Below are 23679 nucleotides of genomic sequence, written 5' to 3'. Positions count from 1 at the left end.
AATGCAAAATAATAAAATTAATATACCAAAGCAACCTCAAAATTTACAAAAGAACAGTAATCCAGATGATTCTAAGCTATACGATATGAAAAAGATTGTTCAGTCAAAATTATGTAGCGGAAGAAAGGAATATTTAATACTCTGGGACGATAACAGTAGGACTTGGGAACCTTTTACATGTATTCCTGCGCATATTCGTAGGGATTTTCATGAACGAAAGACAAATACGGAGAAACGCCCATTTCAAAGTAAATTCTTTAAATAAATTTTTAAAAATGCGAACTATCACATACTTGCAGACTATCTTTTTTTTACCCATTTCCTATGTAGTAGCGAAGCCAAACCCCTATAGATTCGTCTATATATACTATTCAAAAAAAGTAGGGGATATTTGCTTTTAAGTGTTATTAAAGTCACCTAATGAAACTGACGAAGAAACAAATGACAAAATGAAATGAAGTTCACATTCATCGATTTATTCCAAATGATCGTTAGACTAAGTAAGGCACAGACTGACCATTATAAGGGTAAAATGATACCCGGGGTCAAACAGCAAAGTTACCACAGCATCACAACCAAGTCAGTAACGGGTAAATCCTCCTCTGTTTGCCAAACAAGCATTGATCCGACGTGGCATACTCCTAATGAGACGTCTAAGGTCATTTTGGTCCAGATTGTCCCATTCCTGTTGCAACGCAGCAGCAAGTTCTTGGACATTGGCAGGACTTTGTTGACGTTGACGTAACCTCTGTCCAAGCATGTCCCAGACATGCTCGATGGGGGAGAGGTCGGGACTCAGTGCTGGCCAAGGTAATGTGGTGATGTTCTGTTGTTGGAGGTAACCTGTAACGATCCTGGCCCTGTGACATCTTGCGTTGTCATCCTGGAAGATGAAACGGCGGCCATGACGTCGTGCGAACGGCACAACATGGACTGCCAAGATGTTGTCCCGGTAGTACTGGCCTGTAACACGCCCTGCAACAACATGTAAAGCCGTTCTTCCAGCAACAGTGATGCCTCCCCACACCATAACAGAACCACCCCCAAATCGATCATGTCTGATGACGTTAACGTCTTGGAAGCGCTCGTTTCGACGACGCCACACCCTCCTACGTCTGTCCAAAAAATCAACAGTGAACCTTGACTCATCTGAAAACATCACATTGCTCCAGCGTCGATTATCCCAGTGTTGACGATCCCTACACCAACGACGTCTTGCCTGAATGTGATGATCTCTCAAACAAGGGATCACGCGAGGACGTCGGGCGCGAAGGTGACCCCTATGCAGTCGATTCCGAATCGTCTGGTCACTCACTCTCGCACCAGTGTCTGTTTGAAGACGAGCGCTGATCTGATTTGCTGTGATGACACGATTTCTCAAGGCCAAGGTACGGATAAATCGATCCTGGGCTTGAGTTGTCGCCCTTGGTCGACCTGAGCGTGGTCTGTCCTGTACAGATTGTGTATCACGGTATCTGGACCATAGCCTGCTTATGACAGACTGAGAAACATTCATCGTCCGCGCCACAACCGCCTGTGTTGTGCCGATCTGTAGCATGCCAAGGGCACGTAACCTTTCATTTTGGGTAAGCCGACGCATATCAAAATTTGTTTTCTGGTCACTAAAACAATTAAACTGATGTTTCCACCCTGGAATTCAATGCCACAATGACTGTAACATTCAAAGTCAGAGTCGTGCAAATCTTGGGTTGGACCCCCATGATGATCCCAAGCATCACATGCATTCCATTCGGTAGCTATTGGTGCGTTTGGGCGTCACATGTAACTGGAAATGTTTCTTCTGTTAGGTTCTATAGTGACTTTTTTCGTAGTCATTTGCATATTTTAGTATTATGCCCCCAAAATCAAATATCCCCTACTTTTTTTGAATAGTATATATTAGTGCCACGAGTAGTATGCACAACTACTCAAGCTATACATCTCTTATCTTTACCTTTTTTTCTTTTTTATAGGGTCTAAACCAGATTCTGGATAGTTTTCCTAATTTTTATTTCCCACTTTACAAAATACAACTAAGCCACGGACGTTATTCAAAGAATTAACTATGGAGTGATATTTAAACCAGCATCGACCAATGAAATTGCTTAGCTCTGCTTAGCTTTAGCTCGAAATGTTAATCATTGAACTCAGTCAAGACATTCACCTAATGAACATCTACAACAAGTTTAAAAGCTGAGTTGTTATGTTCCAAAGTCTTGCAAATTGCTTATCGCTCCTTAGCCTAATCAGAAAATTCTCATCATCGAACTTAGTCAAGGTAATGACATAATAATCTATACCTGGAGTTTCATCACTCTCACTTAATTAAAACCAAAGTTATCGGGCCCCAAAGCATCAACCAATCAGATTGCTTATCTCTGCTTACCGTAAGCAGACAATGTTTATCTTATCATCGAACTCCATCAAGGCATTTACCTACACCAAGTTTGAACATTCTACCTCAATTAGAAGTAGAGTTATGGTGTTCCAAAGTCTCGACCAATCAAATTGCTTATCGCTCTGCTTACTCTGAGCAGAAAATGCTCATTATCGAACTTAGTCAAGGTATTGGTGTGATAAAACTATACACCAAATGTCCCCACTCTCACTTAATTAGACCTAAAGTTATCGTGTCCCAAAGCATCAAACAATCAAATTGCTCATCTTCGAACACCATCAAGGCATTGACCTAATAAACAACTACATCAAGTTGGAATGTTCTAGCTCAATTAGAATGAGAGTTATTGTGTTCCAAAGTCTCGGCCAATCAAATAGCTTATCGCTCTGCTTACCCTGAGCAGAAAATGCTCATTATCGAACTTAGTCAAGGTATTGATGTAATGAAACTATACACCAAGTTTCAGAATTATCGTGTCCCAAAGCATCAACCAATCAAATTGCTCATCTCTGCTTACACTAAGCAGAAAATGCTCATCTTCAAGGCATTGACCTAATAAACAGCTCAATTAGAAGGAGAGTTATTGTGTCCCAAAAAATGTGAGGGACAGACAGACAGGCGGATGGACAGACAGACAGACAGACGATCAAACCCCTTTTAAGAGTCTCCTGCTTTCTTCGAAAGGCTGGCGACAAAAAGAATATATCGCTGTAACTAACGATCAACAACATCATGTTACGTTTAATTCGGAAATCATTAAACATTGTATAGGTGAAGATCATCATTAAAGCTCTAGCTTTTATATGTAATGATAGACAAAAGATGGTTCAAGGGTGTAATTTTTGTATTATGTCCATTCCTTGTAGATGTAGTATATCTACCCAAGAATTAATAATTACTAAAAGCTTGGGAGAATGTGTCAATAAGTCGGATACTATTTCTAAGTTGCATCCAATTAATCTCGCATTATTACAACATTTCTTTAGCGATTCGGATTTAAGGCTATTGCAGGCAGTACCACATATCTGAAGCCATTAAATATATACTCAGCCAAATTAAAAACTTGACACTCGGGATTTTTGGGACTAGATTTTTAATATTTGGTTTAAGGCAACTATTTTAGTGTTATGTTGTGCACAGACGACCTTGAAAGCAACAGAAAGCAAGACTACGTCTCGCCGAAAGTCTTTGACATTGATAACGTTCGTGATGTCACAGTACCCCCAAAATGAAATTCACAGACTTGGAGAACAATCGGAATAAAGTGTTTAGTAACGGTGGTGGCCTCCTCAAGCGTCTCGTACTGCCACACAACGTCTTTTCATGGATCTCAGAACATTAGTAAACACTACCCGAGGAAGACGTCGCCACTGCTCAGCAAGAGCATGTTCAAGGTCCTGCAACGTCAGTGGTGGATTCACTTGCTGACGTTCACCTCGTCTGCGGTACAATCGGACCCTGCCAACGGCAAATCTCAAAGTGAATACTTGAGCGTAACGTTCACCTCGTCTGCGGTACACTCGGGCCCTGCCATCGGCAAATCTCAAAGATTCGTCACTAAAGACAAGCGAATTCCACTGTCTTTGAGTAAATCTTATGTGTTTTGTGGCCCACACAAGTCGGTTACGGCGATGAAGAGGTGTCAATATTGGTCCATTATAGGGCCTCCGAGCTCGAAGACCAGCAGCCTGCAAGCGATTTCGAACAGTTTGTGCTGTTACCCTTCCACCAAACATCTCTCTACTTGTGGAGGTTGCAGTGACAAATCTGTTTCTAAGATGACGTAATCGTATTGCTTGATCTTCCTGGAGTGACGTCACACGTGGCGCTCCCGCCCTTGGACGGTCGGCAATAGTTCCAGTTTGAAGCACTCTCATTCTAAGACTAATTATTGTCTGCCTTGAACAATTAAAGGCTCTTGCAACAGTGACCACAGACTGACCAGCATAGAGCCTACCTATAGCACGTAGACTTTCTACATTTGAAAGGCGCGGCATTTTCTAACAAAGATGAAAATAACAATTTTAATTTGTTTTTCCAGTTCAAGTCACGTGTGCGTGTTCAGTTTAAGCAAACTTGCATCGATTGACCTCACGAGTTTGTGTTTGCACGTGTTTTTCAGGTTTTTCATCTTTATATGCTCAAAAGTCACGTGATCCACGTGACTTTACAATTTTATGAAATTAAAGGCTACTTACCAGAAAAATAAATTTGTTGAAATTCATCAGTGTCAAGTTTTTAATTTGGCTGAGTATATGTAATATGCCACAATTAAGTTATATTCTCGTGCAATGAATGATGTGATTGCTAATGATAAATTTGGAACGTATGGTCAAAAGCGCCAAAAATGAAGAATTAATATATAAATCTTTGTCAGAAACTATGTTAGATAGTCATATTCAAATGACTACATCTTATTTTGACACTAAAACCATGCTAGCAATAGGATCGCTAATTGTATCTGTGTTTACCATTTTTTTTTTTTTTTTTTGCTATTTTACAAATGAGAACAATTACTACACCTATTTGGTTATTGAAAAAGGCTCAAGCAGCATCTTTGGATAATTTACCGTCGTTGGTCTATCACTCAGAAGTAAAATCACAAGAGGAGATTGCCTCTACAGTATACACACAATATATAAGCATTCTAGCTGTAAGTTTTTGTATATTTACAACTTTCATTATCTTGTATAGATTTTGGCAAGCAAGAAAAACGCATACAACATTTTTTTTAGAAGTAACTTCCGGATATTCATGGGTGCATTTACCCATTTTACAATACCTTTATGCTCAAATTATTGGAATATTATCCAACCGGAATACATTGGTAATTTTCAGATAAAATATTCTTGGTTTCCATATCTCACTTTAGATATGCCAAAATTTACTGTCACAAATAGAATTACCAACCAAACTCTTATTGTTAAAAATAAAATATGGTTACAGGCCTTTAAATTGTCTAGAGCAATAATAAGCCCAGTATCGTTCTACTTCTGTCTTATTTTTTGTATATAAACTTATATTACTTGTATTATGTTATCTTATATTATATTATATATCATAGTTTAAATGGTTACTGTATTTGATATTATTAATTTTGTAGACAACATTTTAAATACGCAGTGGGGGTATTGTAGTAGTGTATATTTTCATATATAATTTGCATACGTATTTAATTAATAAGATTTAAATTGCGTATTTTATTTTAAAACTAAAGTAACATTTCCTGGCTGACGTTGAGAGATAACAGCTTAACTCTTTTATATAAGAATATTGACGGATTAAAGAGACACTAGAAGAGTCCTTTATTGTGTATCATTTTAGATTGGTTTTAAGTATAATTAATGGAGACGCGTAAGACTTTTTTCAAACAACTGGAGGCAATATAATTACTCAATATGACACTTGAAGGATTGAGTTAGGCAAGATTGTTTTTTTAACCAATCAATGGCCAAGCCTCTGGTTTTCTCTGGTGTTATTCGGAAATTCAAGCCTTTAAATTCGCGGACAATCGTTTAATCGTCACTTATACTTTATACGTTTAACTACAATATCGGAACTCTGATTTCTATTCAAAGGGTACGGAATCGCACGTTTATAATAGTTTTGAAAAAATAGATAATGAACAAGGAATATTTTGAAAATTTCAGTCAAATTACTTTCTGAGCAAATTAGGAAAGTTTTGATAAGAATAGTGTAATCTTGATTTTCATTGCTAACATTGTTACGATTATATACTAAACAAAGTGTCAATTATCCATTAGCGATCGTGTTTCAATGCATTAAAAATCACGACCATCCGATGTTCTAGAGAGTTGATTTTTAGCCTGTCATGTGAATAAGCGTCTAATAAATGATTTATATAACATTTGAGGCAAACAGAAAGACCTGCAATTGGGCAGATTTATAGTTCTTAACAGTGCCGGAGGAAGCAATTCTTGATTGGGGGGGGGGGGCTACCATCTTAGGACTTTAGGCGAGGGTCCAGGGGCCGCCTAGGGCATACGGGTAAAGTGAAAACAAAAATTAATATTTCATCTAGTTGGCAAAATAAAGTCCCCGAAATCAAATAACACACTAATAATACTTTTCTTTAAATTGAATACCACGAATTTGTACTGAATTGACTATAGATTGTCTGGAGTCACTCTACTTTGTGTGACATTTTTCGGGCATCGATTATGTTTTGTGAATGCAGCTGCAAAAGTCTGATTGGATGGTTGGAATTGGGGTCCGCATAGAGTGGGATTTTGGTTGAAACCCGATTGGAAACTTTGAAGTTGCTTAATTCACGGGCTAGAAAAGCAGAAAAATGCATTTACGGCGATTGAATTTTAAAAAATTTCCCGGGGAGCGTAAGGCCCCCATACCCCGCGACGATCAATTGGAGGTTTGGGATTTGGGATTTAGGTAAGTCACCTAAGGTAGGCTATATTGGACCACATTGAAGTATCTGTATTCACGGGATGGGCTAGCAGGAAAACGCATTTGCTGTAAATAAATTTTCAAACATTCATCGAGCTCGTACGCCTATGCAAAACGGGATCATTTTATGCACAGGTTTATCTGATATTTCTAGATTTATCTTGATAAAAGGACACCGGCCAAACGTGAAACACCCTTCAGAAAAGGCTTCTGGTTATTAAAAAATTTAAAAATAACGTCATCCTTCAAATGTAGAAATAATGAATTTATTTATCGTTGATGTTATACACATTCACTCATCTTCTTTATATTATATATTATTATTGGCATACTTATTCAACAAGGACGTTAATCAAATATCTATTTTTTTTTTTAAACTTAGGGGTATAAACGGTCTGATAATTAATTTTATTTGCGCAAACAAGTGAGGCGTTACATAGAAATACATGTTAATACAGCCGTCTTAATGCTAGGTTCCAACTATCATGAATCGCGCCAAAAAAACGTGTCTGCGACCGTCAAACTTTCCAGATGATTTTTAAGGGGGGGGGGGCTCCTTCGCCTCTCGCAGCCGACCGGCAAAACCATCTGTAACCCGTAATTATTTTTTGGGGGGGCAATTCAGGTTCTGCCCATTCATCGAGCCCGTACGCCTTTGCCCGCAACTGGGGGTCTCTCAACCCAGGGTTCAGTATAGAGCATAATAGGGTTTTCTTCTGAAAGCTTACGTTCTAGAAGTCTCACTTCTATGTTAGAGTCAAACCTCGCTGTGTCTAACGGCATAATTACTTGCGTGCAATAACCCGTAGAAAAGAGTACTTGCGGCCAAATTATTAAGGGCTAAAGCCCCCCTCCCCTCGCTCCTCTGGGCCTGATTAAGCAGTGCATTTTTATCTGCTTAACTGACCGGTGATAAACATAAATTCTGCTAATTTTCCGTCACCATGTTCAGAAGCCAACACTTTATGATAATAAGATAGTATGTAATCTGTATGGTATGGAGCTGGTTGAAAACTATTCTCCGGTATACACATTCCGGTTTGGTCACATTGTCATCTTTTGTGATTGTATTGCAGTGAACCGTGAACGTGCAAACGATGGTACTGCATTCGAACTATGCCGCATTCGTATTTACAGTAATATGTCCGATTTACAATTAGCGCTACAGTCACGATACAAGTTATATAATCTACATCTTGCAAACTCCGTTGTCAAAATAAGTTTCTAATAGAAAATGCCAACAACGCATTAGTCGGCTAAGTACCGTTGCCAATTAATTTTGAAGATATGAAGACTTTTAAAGTTGTCGCGCCTGTCTTCTTAATGTCTAATGCAAAACTCTGTATTCTTAAACATACATTATTCAAGAGCTAAATCTGCCTATTGCAGGTCTTTCTTTAGGCCTGAAATGTTATCTAAATTATTAATTAGACATTAATTAACTTATCCAGACCATAATCAAATCTCGATGTCATCGCTAGCCTGCTATATTTACTGGATTAGGATCCGATTTGCTGCTCAACTTTAGTAAGGATGATCGAGGCTAGGCCCAAAATTCAATCGCTAAATTCCCGGTTCAGAGTGGATCAATTTGACTGAAATTTTCAATAAATACCCTTTACATTATCTAGATTTTATACGCCTACATTTTCATGTGGACGTATATTGTCGTCGCCTCTGTCCGTGTGAACACTCTACAGGTCACAATTTTTATCCGATTTCAATGAAACTTGAAATATAGGTTATCACCCTAAGATCTCGGTTCCATTCGATATTGGCATGTATCGGATTGTAACTTCATGGATTATGGCCCATGATTGTACGAAAAATCACGTTTTTGCCTTGTGAACACTGTAGAGGTCACAATTCATATCCGATTTGGTTTAAACTTGATATGTATATTTATAATCCACAGATCTCGGTTCCGTTCGATATTCGCGCATATCGGACCATAACTTCCTGAATTATGGCCCCTGATTGTATGAAAAATCGCGTTTTTAGCTTGTGGACCCCATAGAGGTCACAATTTTTATACGATTGAAAAAAACGCGTGAATATATCACCGTTACACCCTAAGAATGGTTGAGTTCGAATTTCGTAAAAATCGGACAGAAACTAACGGACAAAATGGCCGCATCTCGTTCGCAAATAGTGTCAAAATATTGCGTATCAGGGTTGTGGGCCCTCTGGAGGTCACAATTGTCATCTGATATTGATGGAATTTGAAAAGCATGTGTATAACCCAAATATCTTGGTTCCTATCTAATTTCATGCATATCGGATCGTAACTTCCTGAATTATGGCCTCTGGTTGTACGAAAAATCGCGTTTTTAGCTTGTGGTCCCTCTAGAGGTCACAATTATTATTCGATTTAAAAAAACGTTCGAATACATCACCTTTGCACTGTAATGTTTGTTGACGTCGAATTTCGTAAAAATTGAGCAAAAACTGCTGGACAAAATGGCCGCCCCTCGTACGCAAATAGTGTAAACATCTGGTAAATCAAGGTTGTGGACCCACCTACTTGCCAAGAACCAACAACAACCTAGTAACCTAAGTAAGAAAGAACAACAAGCCCTAAAAGAACTGAAAACAGATCGGTCTACTACTATAGTTCCCTCTGATAAAGGTAAAGCTTGAACACCCCAGAGTACCAAACTATGGTTTCCAACCTCCTAAACGACACCAACACGTACAGACGCATCCGCAAGGATCCTACTGAAGCCCATTTGAAGAAACATGAAGAACTCCTTAAAATTTAAAAAAAAAACAAATTAAAGCTGATGTATATTACCAGTTGAGACCTAACCACCCACGACCACCATATGCAAGAGCAACAATTAAAATCCATAAGAATCCCATGAAAGCGCGTCTATTAATATGTTCTAAAGACTCAGTATATTATAATACCGCAAAATACTTGTCAAAACCACTGTCACCATTAGGGAAATTATCTTCGTTTATCAAAGATTCAAGCGATCTGTGTCAAAACCTGAAAACCATCCAAAAACCTGGCCAAATGATATCCTATGATGTAGTTGATTTATTCACTAATGTACCACGGAAAACAAGCCTTAGAAACTATACGGAATCAACTAAAACGACTGGAATCTCCAATTCACCCCACCCTCACAACTAAAACCATCATACTTCTTATCGAAGAATGCATTAATTCCACATATTTTATTTGATGAGACGACTTCTACCAACAGTTATATGGTCTACCCATGGGCAGTCCCTTATCCCCCTTAATAAGGGAAATTTTCATGTCAGCTTTCGAAGAAAAGAGCATTAGAATCCTCCCTTATTAAACCTATATGTTGGTACAGAAAAGTTAACGATACGTTCGCTGTGATCAATGAAGATGACGACCCTGCAGTCCTTCTACAACACCTCAACAGCCAGCATTTACGATGGAAATAGAAGAATACCACGGCCTCCCGTTTCTGGAAATAAACATTACTAACGACGGTGGTAATCTAAAGACATCCCTGTTCAGGAAACCGACACACACCGACCAATATATACATTCCAAATCGAACCAACCTACCAGTAACAAAATATCTACTGTTTCCACTCTAACTAGACGTGCAATTAATATCTGTCATGAAGAAAACTTAGCAGCTGAAATCCAGCATCTTAAAATTGTTTTTACCACCCTGAACGGATACCCTGAACAACTTGTTACCAGCGTTATCAATAAAACCCTACATGAACAGAATAAACCAAATAAGCCAAAACCAGATCAATCACCAATAAGAGTATTTATTCCATTTAATGGTAAACTCACATACCAAATCCAAGCCATGAGCTTCTGATTTAAACTCTTAATTAGTTTATTGTTATCCACTTGTATATAACCTTCTGTAACATGTTTGATTGTATCATTGCTTGATAACGGTGAGAGGATCCTCATTGAAACGGTGCAGTTAATAAACCTAGTGAATGTTATCCAAAAAGTTGTCATTTTATTATCATAATTAATCTTAGCATATTTAATTTGATAACCCAATCAAGCTAGGGTTTCAGGATTGTTAACTTATGGTTTCTCTTATCAGTGTTCAATGTACGTATATATAACACTGTCCCAATTTTTTCCTCATTTGTAAATGTATGCTTGATCACGACCAGTGAATTCTTGTCGAAACGTCGTGTGTATATAATATAGTGATTGTTATCCATAGAACTGTGTTGTGTTATATTTTGTTCAATCGCTAAATGCCATTCAAAGATTATAAGGTTGTGGACCCTCTAGAGGTCACAATTTGGTCAAATTTTGATGAAAGTTGAAATACATGTTTATAACCCAAAGATCTTGATTCCTTTCGATATTTGCGCATATCGGATTGTATCTTCCTGAATTATGACCCTTGAATGTACAAAAAATCACGTTTTTAGCTTGCAGTCTATGTAGAGGTCACAATTTTTATCTGATTTAAAAAAAAAAAACTTGTGAATATATCACCATTACGCACTAAGATCAAGGGTTCCTTTTGATAATCGCGTATATCCGAACGTAACTTCCTGGATTGTAGCTCCTGATTGTTCGAAAAAACGCATTTTTAGCATGCGGATTCTATAGAGGTCACATTTTTTCCGATTTTAAAAACCGTTTAAATATATCACCATTCCACCATAATGAAGGTTGAATTCGAATTTCGGGAAAATCTAAATGAAACTGCCCGACAAAATGGCCGCACTTTGTACGCAAAGTGTGTAAAAGTATGCTACGAAGGTTGTGGACCCTCTGGAGGTCACAATAAAACATATCTTTATATCCCAAAGATCTCAGTCCCTTTTGATATTTGCGCATTTCAAACCATAACTTTCTGGATTATTGGCCCTGATTGTACAAAAAATCCCGTTTGTTTTTAGCTTGTTCTCTATCCATCTCTTGCAAAATGTGGGCGTATCCTGTCTGGCACCCGCTGGTTAACTATTATAGTGAGAACTGCCAGCTCTTTATCTAATCTCCCATAATGTATCTTTAATAGCGCATTAGTATAAAAAATAATGTTTGTTTTCTTCTTCGTTTTGTTGGCTAGCCTACGGATCTATAACATCGCTACTTTATTTTTTTATATATCAAAACAATATAATAGCTTTTATAATTGTCTCTCAATTGGATCCAGGTTCGGTTGGTACATCACTCTTAGTTAAAGCAAGACCAGACTAAAAAAAAATGCTGATAATATTTTCAAAACTGGAATTTAGACATATATAGCTAAGTGAAGACAGTGTATGTTTTGATAAAAAATGTTTTGTTGAAAGACGTACCATTTCTTCGATTTTCTCATTGAAACGTGCGTAACTTGTTTACAAGTCATTAAGCCACATATTTGATAATTTCTTATTCTGTCCGCTAATAATGAAAAGATCCATTAGCGACCTACTTTATTACATATAAGGAAATAAACAATAATAATACGTGGCCGAACGCGACAACACCAAAACAATATCTATTCTAAGCAGGTTGTCTCTTCGAGTTCAATATGACATTAGCGATAACAAAAAATCTTTTACACGCATCTTTGACGCGAGAAATGGACAGTTAATTTGACTCGTGTCTTTAATCAGCGCCTTTTGTGTTTGATTGACGTCCGATATGAACCTTAAGCTTGTAAGTTACGTTAGCAACATAATAATGCTAACAGAATGTCAATGTTTATAATAAGTCTATTTTCATTCTTACAGATAACTAAGTCAGTGTGTTGATATGAAATCTTCAACATCACATCATTGGCTTTAATAAACAATCTGTCTATAAAAATTAAAATGCAGGCCTATATACATTTATGTAACTGTTGATATGTTCATATTAATATGATAAGCCTATTTGTATACTTTTGTCAAAACCAATTTATATATTTTTAATAATTCATATTAATATTTAATGATGTCGTATGAAAAAAACGCACTTTACGTCACAGGCTAGGTTTGTGAATATCGTTACAAATAAAATATGTCAATAGATCTCAATACCCATATATTCTCCAGGATACAGTGCTAAATATTTAATCATAAGAATTTCCTCTTTCATAATTACTCGTGTCTCATAAAATTGCCTTCATTGCAAACATATTTCAAGTTAACAGGGTACGGGCAAAAGTGCACCTATTCACTTGGTCATATTAACCATTTGTCTTCAAGAATGAATTACTAATTCGCTTTTAAGGCGCCATCATGTTGACAATCTCAATCAAGCGAAACCGCCCGCAGATGCACGTGTTCGTTATAATAAATCATATGAAATAGTAGAGGGCCGACTCCCCGAATCTCGACACACATCCCTACTATGGATGAAATTAGAAGTGATGGCCGTATGTACATTTCTTTTGTGTGTAATGCGACACGTGCACATCTTATTTTAGAGTGTATAGCTGGAGGGGTATTTATCTAATTACACTGATAGAAGTAAGGTAGATGGTGTAATAACCAATACCTTTCAACTTAACCTAAAACATTAAACGATAGTCTTTCAGCTTTATGATCACGGCTAACGTCCACTGTTAATGTGCCCAGGGCATTAGTATGATGAATAGTTGGGTACTGTTTTCTAGCAATAACTTTATTCATTGAAAAGCACTAAATATTTACTTTAAGGTATCTCAACCGGTAAACACCTTGTTCACTCCGTCGCTCAAAGCACATATAAGACATATGCAAATGTACATGTAAATCAGACATTATGTAGCCGTCTGTAATAGCAAAATGACCATGTGTATGATTTCAGAATGCATGTACCGTACCAAAGTTCTATTATATAACCCCGACTCTTATCTGTTGGTTGGCAATACAGTGGTGGACAGGCCCACTTCAAGTCTCGCCACCTCATTAACTTCCAGCTATGCAAATTGAAACAGTGTCGAATTAGCATTAAGAAGTTTATGGTTCAATAAAACATACATGGGTAGTCTTATATTTAACTTTTTACTTTAGAGATTTATATAATAATTTCGTTTGGTTTATATATAAAGTCGCCGTTTATGTCCGCGTCCACCGGGGGTGATATCCCAGACAAACCACCCTAAATCCACCAGTCATGTGTAGGTTTTAAAATTCCCATAAATCACTATAAAACGGGACACCGCATTGGCCAATAAGATTATATATAAAGTAAATCACAAGACATACATTGAAATCGGTTTAAAATATTACAAAATGCATTAATACCTAAACGAGCATTACTAATCAATAGGGATTTTTAAAAAAAAATTACATTGTTCTGTATATATCAAAAGTACATAAAATGACTGGTATATTACAGGGGAAAACAAATGCGTTTTAGAATGTTTCTTGAATTATGTCAATGATAAACGGGTTCTAACATTTTGAAGCTGTTTGTTCCAGAAACAAAATGAACGTAATGTAGCCTAATTAATATATAATTCTTAACAAATTGTCAAAGAAATCCATCATTATTATACCGATTTACATGGGCCATTTACCTCTAGAGGACCCCCTTTAAAATGGATTAATTTTCACGACGTGGGTCGTCCAATACTATAGTACTTATTATAAGTTCTTTATCGCCAATAACACCGTTGTTTATAAATAATAAAATATTAACCAGCAAGTCTTAGGGGGATAAGATTAACAATATACAGGTAACCATAATGTCGTCATTATAACTGTGGTATATACAGTGTTAATTCTTAGCGGAAATCAATATATTATTAGGCTTAATGAACTTGTAATCTGATGGAATTAATCAAGAAAAATGGCGGAGACAGCTGGTCACCGAGTAGGGTGGACTTATCAACAGGCGGTAAACGCCTTGTTACACTCGTTTTTACGTAATCACTTTTATTTAGCGTGTACCTCACTTGCTAACAACGTCATGATTAATATACAATCCTTTAATTATAACCCTTCTTAATATTAATAAACATAATCAAAGGTTAACAAACACGTTCTTCTCGACTAATTATCAACAAGTAATCATCGATACAATTAAAACTTTATTTACACAGTTTACTTTCCTTTTTGTCTTGTATAAAGTGATCTATTATTCAAGTTGCTGGAACGATTAATCGCTTTTCATCCACTGCCTTAATGACATTACCTTCCGAAAAAAAAATGTCAAGCTATAAAAATTGTTCGATAATGGTCTTTATTATTTTAGAGAAAACTTCTGTTAAGTGATCAAAAGAAAAGAAGAAAGCCCATGGTGCCTAATTGACTTGAACCAGAATGATGGCAGCTGGGTAGCGGAGTCTATGCAGGAACCCTCCGAAAATTCTTACTGTCAAAGAACCGCCATCTCAGATCGATTTTTCTTCGATAACCCCCATCACGTGTCTGATCACCGTCTCTCTCACCTGGACATGATTCTAATATCATTGCACGCTGCCATGGTGTGAAACAAAGAAATTATTCGCCCCATTATTTTTACCTTCATTTGGCTTTATAGCAAATATCTGGATTAAGTCGTAGAGAAGATAGTGGAAAGCTCAGACCTCTGAAAAATCCTTTGTTCTGACATATTGAAACGGTTATTCTGGCACTTTGTTTAATTTGCAAGCAAACAATAGAAGTGTATCAGAGTGGATATCATTTGTATGATAAAGGCAAGCCACAGGGTTCTGTTTTATATCCCTTGTTATTCATTATATTCATAAATGATAACAAAAGCACTTGGCATACATGGACTAGCTGAGTTTTTACTTCATGTCAAATTGTTGTAGTTGTATTTGTTAGAAAGGCGGATTAGTTCTATTGATATGACCATGGTTATTAAAACTAAAAAAGTTGTGTTTATAATTTTCTTTACTGTAGTCAACAGACGACCAGCTATCCTAATAGCAATTGATATTTTATGGGTTATTTTTATTGATCGCCTTTAAATACGGATACGTTGCCGGAACTTCTTTTGCATTAGCTGCACAAGCATAGGGAAATTCACCGAATGCTGTTATTCAGGTGTTGTATTTACGATTTTAAGAAGTCTTGGGATATAACCTTTTCATGGTTTCACACGCAATAAACGATCAATGTGCTAACAGATTAAAAAAACATCTTAATTACGAGGTAAAGAAAATGGAAACGTGTCTTGTTGAGTGAGATCGGGCGTATCTCCTGGTCTTTAATACCGCTAGAAAATTTCCCACAAGAATTTTATATAATATAACTGTTGTCCTGGTGCAGATGAATAATATAGAAGGAAAGAAGGGGTGGGGAGTTAAAGTCAACTCAACCCAACTAGGCTAAGAAGCCTTTAATTTCATAAAATTGTAAAGTCACGTGGATCACATGACTTTTGAGCATATAAAGATGAAAAACCTGAAAAACACGTGCAAACACAAACTCGTGAGGTCAATCGATGCAAGTTTGCTTAAACTGAACACGCACACGTAACTTGAACTGGAAAAACAAATTAAAATTGTTATTTTCATCTTTGTTAGAAAATGCCGCGCCTTTCAAATGTAGAACGTCTACGTGCTATAGGTAGGCTATATGCTGGTCAGTCTGTGGTCACTGTTGCAAGAGCCTTTAATTGTTCACGCCAGACAATAATTAATCTTAGAATGAGAGTGCTTCACAAGGGCGGGAGCGCCACGTGTGACGTCACTCCAGGAAGATCAAGCAATACGATTACGTCATCTTAGAAACAGATTTGTCACTGCAACCTCCACAAGTAGAGAGATGTTTGGTGGAAGGGTAACTGCACAAACTGTTCGAAATCGCTTGCAGTCTGCTGGTCTTCGAGCTCAGAGGCCCTATAATGGACCAATAATATTGACACCTCTTCATCGCCGTAACCGACTTGTGTGGGCTACAAGACACATAAGATTTACTCAAAGACAGTGGAATTCGGTTGTCTTTAGTGACGAATCTTTGAGATTTGCCGATGGCAGGGCCCGAGTGTACCGCAGACGAGGTGAACGTTACGCTCAAGTATGCGTCAGAGAAGTTGACCGATTTGGTGGCGGCAGCGTCATGGTTTGGGGTTCTTTTTGTGCACATGGACGTTCTCCTTTTGTTGTTGTCCAAGGGAACTTAAATGTTGTCCAGTACAGGGATCAGAATTTGCAACCTGTTCTTCTTCCGTTTATGCAGAGACATGGGCTTGGACTAACGTTTCAACAAGACAATGCTCGACCTCATACAGCAATTGCTACCCAGAATTTTTAAAGAAATGCCGGTGTCCAAGTCCTGGATTGGCCGTCGCTTAGGTCCGACCTTAATCCTATTGAACACATCTGGGACGAACTGGGTCGACGTGTTCGTCAGCAAGTGAATCCACCACTGACGTTGCAGGACCTTCAACATGCTCTTGCTGAGCAGTGGCGACGTCTTCCTCGGGTAGTGTTTACTAATGTTCTGAGATCCATGAGAAGACGTTGTGTGGCAGTACGAGACGCTAGAGGAGGCCACAACCGTTACTAAACACTTTATTCCGATTGTTCTCCAAGTCTGTGAATTTCATTTTGGGGGGTTCTGTGACATCACGAACGTTATCAATGTCAAGGACTTTCGGCGAGACGCATTCTTGCTTTCTGTTGATGTCAAGGTCATCTGTGCACAACATAACACTAAAATAGTTGCCTTAAACCAAATATTAAAAATCTAGTCCCAAAAATCCCGAGTGTCAAGTTTTTAATTTGGCTGGGTATATATTTCTTTCTTTTATTTTTACTCTAGCTTAATTGGAAACTGATGATCCCGGAAAAAAAACCAGGGGTAGAACCAATGACAGCGCAGATGAGAAACCCAAGAATTACCACAGTTTTGACATGATCATGTTTATCCTTGAATAATAATATATAGAACAGTAAAATTCCTCTCGATGAAGATAAGCAGAGATACCTGCGAAACGTTTTTCCTAAAGTTGTCATATATTACATGGCTTGGACGTATATCTTTTTATTGATGATATAAGAACAGCGGGTGGGGAGATGCATTATTTATTTAGTCCTTACTTTTCCCATGGCGTAATGCGCTGCAATTTGTAACTAGAAATAACGAAATTGAACAGCGACTATATCCGGGTTTCAACCTTGGAGAAGAGCAACACTGACTTATCTAGTTTTCAGTAATAGTTTTATCAACTTGATTGCAGAATTTCAACTTTAAAATTATAATATTTAATTTATTATCATACCATTTTAATTAACAGAAAGAATCTTTGTGAATGACCCTTGACCGTGTACAAACAAGATCGATTGCTTTAGCCTAATGGAGTGAGTACAAGAACAGGTGGTTTATGGGCGATTGGGCTGTATGAATGAATGAAATGAACTATAGAACAATCTTGGCTACATACATATGCTAATAAGAACTAATTCCTGTCAAAGTCGTATCATCGATAAACTATCAAATAAGTTGATGGCTAATGAAAGAACCGTTAATCACATCACAGGTAAAATAGATCCGTAGAAAGTTTGCTTCTTGCAACACTTACTGATGAAATGACCGGATCACAATATAACCCAAAACAATATACTGATCAACCACTTATCTTATATTGTTGTATATAAAAGTAAGTGCAGGAAGACCGTACTACACATTGCAAGTAATAAACAAGAAATCAAGTGAATGGATCCGGGAGAAAAAGTTTGCAAGATTTAATAACAAATTGAAGTAAAAACAGATATAAGCAAGAGGAAATTTTATTAAGCACTGTTTTATAGAAAGGATACCACAAGTGAATGAAACTATAACCTTTATTTTTAGATTATAATATGTCAGTAAACTTATCTAAATCTATATATATATATATGTTGATTTAGGTATGTTGGATTATAGGTGAAGCTATCAATAAGTCTATAAAGTAGGTTCTATTGGGCTTTACATGAAGGGGTGTATATATATCACTACTTATGTCCCATAGGAAGATATTCCATATACTTTACAGTTGTTTTGTTGGCATTTTTAATGAAGCGTCATTAGATAAATTAGTTTGTCTTTATATTGTCCCCCACCTGAAAGCTCTTCTATCCAACCATTACTTTATAGATTGTTAAATAATTCACAAGTTATTTCGTTATTAATCGCTATCATACAAGTGTCGTTTCGCAATTATTCCAAATACCACTTAAGAATATTTCATGCAGATGACTGATATTAATCTAGGCGTCCCCTGGGACCCGTCATTGCTTATACTTTTGCTTGAGTATATTTGGTCACGTGAGAGAAATATGTCTGATAATGTACAGACAGTACCACAGTTTGCAAGTCGTGACATTTTCGCGCGTTTCCTCTCGGGGATTTGGGTATTGTTTCCCTTCTATTTAACTAGCAGGAACCAAATTAAAGGTAACAGAATATCAAATAATAGAAACTACCTGTCTCTTATAAAAGAACTTTTGATTGAAGCAAAATCCATTAATGACGACGAGGTGATTGTAAGATTACAGTGCAAAGTAAAGATATTAAATGGGAGTCTAAACACTTGTCCATCATGGCCGTGCTTGACTAGATTTTCAAAATAATCGCCATTTAAGCGTATTCTATATAGAATGGTATCTATTATTTCGTCATTAATATAGAAGTGTTAATAATTTACATCAAGAAATGCGAGTAAGTCGATAGACATCGTTTCTTTGTCCTTTTCTGCTATGCCTGTCGATGCTGTACAATTCTAATCTATACATTCTTATCATATCACATCACCATAATCATGATTAATAATATTGCTGTTGAATAGTTTAATTTTTTTGTTGATTTTATGGCGATACATGCAGCTCAATAATTACTATTTTAAATTTAATAATTGCTCAATATTTATCGGCAGCAGTGGCGTTCAACAGAAACAAGAACAGTTAAACATATTTAGTTGCAACATTATATACTTCACGGAAGTCATTGGTGATCTTTGGTCGATTAAGTTGTATTTGAATTAAAAGCCGTTCAAACTAGGCTCTGATTAGCCATTTATTTGCCCCTAGCCCATTGGTGAAAACGATTACAAGCTTTATATCCTCTTGAAATCCGGTTAAGATTGCTGAACATGAATTTTCAAAGCAATAATCATTCAAAATCACTACATGAAAGCTACATTAATACATTCACTAAGTAAATAAATGTAATTAAATTTAAAGGGGCATTAGGAAAGATTAGATAAAGAGCTGACAGTTCTCGCTATAATAGTTAATAAATAGATAATGAAAACGGAATATGCTGAAAATTTCAGACAAATTGCTTCACTCTGAACCGGGACATTAGCGATTCAATTTTAGGCTAGCCCCGATCACCATTACACCGTTGGTACAATAATAATCAAAGTCTCGATTATCCATTTTTACGTTACATCATCCATCACAAAACGTATTTAAATCTACTAAATATCGCAGGTTACCGATGGCATTGAGAGTTGATTATGGTCTGGATAAGTTAACTAATGTCTAATTAATAATTTAGATAACATTTCAGGCCTAAAGAAAGACATGTTTAGCTCTTGCATAATTAATTAGATATGTCAAATACACTCAGAATTTCTAAAATATAAGTAAAGTGGGGTATTTTGTACGGGAGCAGTTTGTTAAACTCCATGAAAATCAATAATTAATGTTTTGGAACGGCAGATTTTCCTTCAACCGGATTTTAATATTTCCCTTGTGTGACACCAGCGTATGCAACCTTCCTTCATATAGATCAATATCAGGCTCTGGTTCGAATGAAAGAAACGTGGTTGGTCATGATGGCATTGTGCATTACAAAAATCCACGGACTGATGGTAGTGTTAGAATTTCAAACGCAATAACACTCAACCTCTCCACCAATATTACATTGGTCCTTGGAAAAGCATCGAATGCATTAACCAAAATGTTATTTACACTCATGAGTATATTTATCACTGGTTCCTAATCATTTTGCGGGGGGTTGGATGGCCGATTGGTTAGCACGTGCGTGCTGTATCATAAAGCCGGTCATTGAGTCAACATTCGTTCGTTTCAAGACCTTAAACTTCGTGTATAAAGCCAAAGTCAATCGAAACGATTATATACAGGCTTAAACACCGTGTATAAATATAAAATCAATCAGATAATAACTATGGTCATAAAGCTTCCAGAAAATTTTTCAAAGTGATCAAGAGCCATACCTTTGGCAGTAATTAGCGGAAATCGTTGAAAATCAATAGGATTCTTCTTCTCGTGACCTTAAACACTGTGTATAAATTTCAAGTCAATCGGATATTAACTTTAGCCTCTAGAGCATCCACAAGAATTTTCATAGTGATCAAGTGCCATAACCCTGGCAGAAATCATTGAAAATCAATAGGCTTCTTCGTCTCGTGACTTTAAACACTATGTATATATTTAAAGTCAATCGGATATTAACTTTAGTAACTAGAGCGTCCACAATTGCTTGTGAACACCGGACGGACGGGGCGACAATATATGACCACGTTTCAATGTGAGCGTATAAAAAACTGATCCGACTTTTTTGCGCCTTACATGGCATACCTTTTCACTTTTACCAGATTTAAAAAAAATAAAATAATAATATTTGCATTCGAAAAGAGGTACCGAACCGTCAAAATTGTAATTTTTGGCAAATCGAACAATAAATAATTAATATAGGACCGAAAAACTGAATTAGCCAATGGCGGCTAACGCAAATATTACGGAGACAATTTTTTTTTCACAATTTTGCTCAAGTCAGGTGACTCTTAAATCCTGTGTAAAATGCCATACAAAAATATGCATAAATAATTTTTTTTGTTTTTGTTTTTTTTGTAGAAATCTAATTTTCTAATTTTGACGCCTTATATCTACGAAGATGTATCCAAAATCAAACATATCAAGTAGCGCAGCCGTGTGTTCTGTCTCTGACTATGCCAAAATGTATCGAAAGTTAAAATCAGACGTATTGTTAAAATTACGGCAATATTGTTAAAAACGACAACTTTGGAGATTTCGGATATTTCGCATTGTTGCAGAACGTTCAAAATAGCTTTATTCTCTAAGTCACACCCACTTCCCCACGAAAACCGAAGACATCGTAATGATGCGACAAATAGTTGCCGAGATCTAATCAAAATGGAAAAAGAAAAAAAATCAATAATGTTTCACATAAGCTACGTAGTGTGAAACCCTACTAATCCGAACAAAAACAAAACAGTGCGAAACCCTAATAACAATCATAATACGACATGAACTTTATTTCAAAAAGAATAAAACTGCTTTCTGGCGAGATAGCGATCGGCGAACAACTAACTACATAGACAATACGAAGTATGCTTTGGAACAAACATTGTATTAGTTTTTTTGTTGACATTCATCGAGGGGTGGGATATTGTGAATGGCGCCCTAGATTGCACCCCCCCCCCCGCCACAATTCACAGCTTCTAGATCCACTACTGCCTGGCCAAGCACGTCACTGACATGGACAATTATTAAGAGTTATGTGAAGGTCCTAACTACTACACCTGTAAGGATTTTAACTTTTTTCATTGGAACAAAGTTTAAGATTAAAACTGTAAAACTCACCAGTTCAAACGAAACGCAAGCTGTTTTGTTTATTGGGTGTTTAAAAAAAAGAAAAAAGAATTTAACAGAATATAACATTCATAAAAAAGGGTTTTGTGGAACAATACGTAATATTTGAAAAATATAATAAGTGGCATCCAACTGGCAGTTTAAATAACCATTTGTATCAGAGCGCGTGGCAACTCGACTTTATTAACAGATACAGAAGATATTTTTAGATCTCGTATTATGTCTCAAATTTCAAAAGAGTCTGAAAATTAACTTTCAACACGCCGCACGTTTATGAAAATATAGAGCCAAATAAACGAATTAAGACTCACAACATGCACAGCTTGGTCAGCTTTACAAGATGGCCGAGTCCGGCGTATGTTACAAATACATGTAGAAAAAAAATTCTACACCTACGAAGATAAGATATTAATGTTAGAATTGAATTTCTTGAAAAGTTAAACAAAGTCGAGTTCTTATATTTATACAGACGACAGTTGAACAAACGAGTAGAACTCACGGCATGTTTAGTACAATACAGAAAAACAATGCTAACAAATTTAAACACCTTTGGGCAACAAATCACCTCTCTTTTCTACCATTACACAGTTGGTCGTGTAGAATTACGTGTTTTTCTATGGCTAACATTCAATTTTCTAATTGTACAAAAGACGATATAACAGGGAATTAGTGTGTAGACTAACCAACCGAAAGAAAAAAAATCACCACCTTCTATATAAGAGATTGGGATGGGAGTCTCGTGCCGTGACGTAATGTCATCAAGTGACAGGTGTAAAGAAATCAACAAGTCAGGCCCCTTAGGGTGAAACATTCGCGTGCCTCTTTTATACCTTTTAGCCATGTCGCCGCACGAGCAGGTGGACGAATTTCAATACCCGTAGACCAATTTAAATACAATCTCCACAAAATATATGTAACAAAGAGCCTCCATTGTGTCAATTATAATGGCTAAAATTCCAAGACATAAGCACTTTGTTACAGAGCAATAATTCCAATCCCCTCTTAACAAAGGTCAAATTCAACATCCGAACAATTGCATTAGCAATAAAATAAATGTTCCTCATGGCTCTTTGCTTTAATGAAAATAACACAACACAATGGCAACTGTATTTTTATGTCTGAAGAGACACATGCACGCATAGTAGTAAATTAAAGAGACATTATGTAAGATTTAGATAAAGAGCTGACCATTCTTGCTATAATAGCTGAAAAATAGATAATGTAAAATGAAAATGTTGAAAATTTCATTCAAATTCCTTCATTCTGAGCTAAGTTATTACTATTTGTAGTTTTGACAAGATGTGAGAATTGTGGTAACCATGGCACTGGTATATTCGAGTCTTAGCCTCGCTTTCCCATTTTAAAATTAAATTTTTATATGGCAAACCATTTTAATCTAGTTAAAACATCTCA

Source organism: Patella vulgata, chromosome 5 (assembly GCF_932274485.2).
Source record: "Patella vulgata chromosome 5, xgPatVulg1.2, whole genome shotgun sequence".
NCBI classification, from domain to species: Eukaryota; Metazoa; Mollusca; class Gastropoda; family Patellidae; genus Patella; species Patella vulgata.
This window is presented reverse-complemented; position numbering follows the sequence as displayed.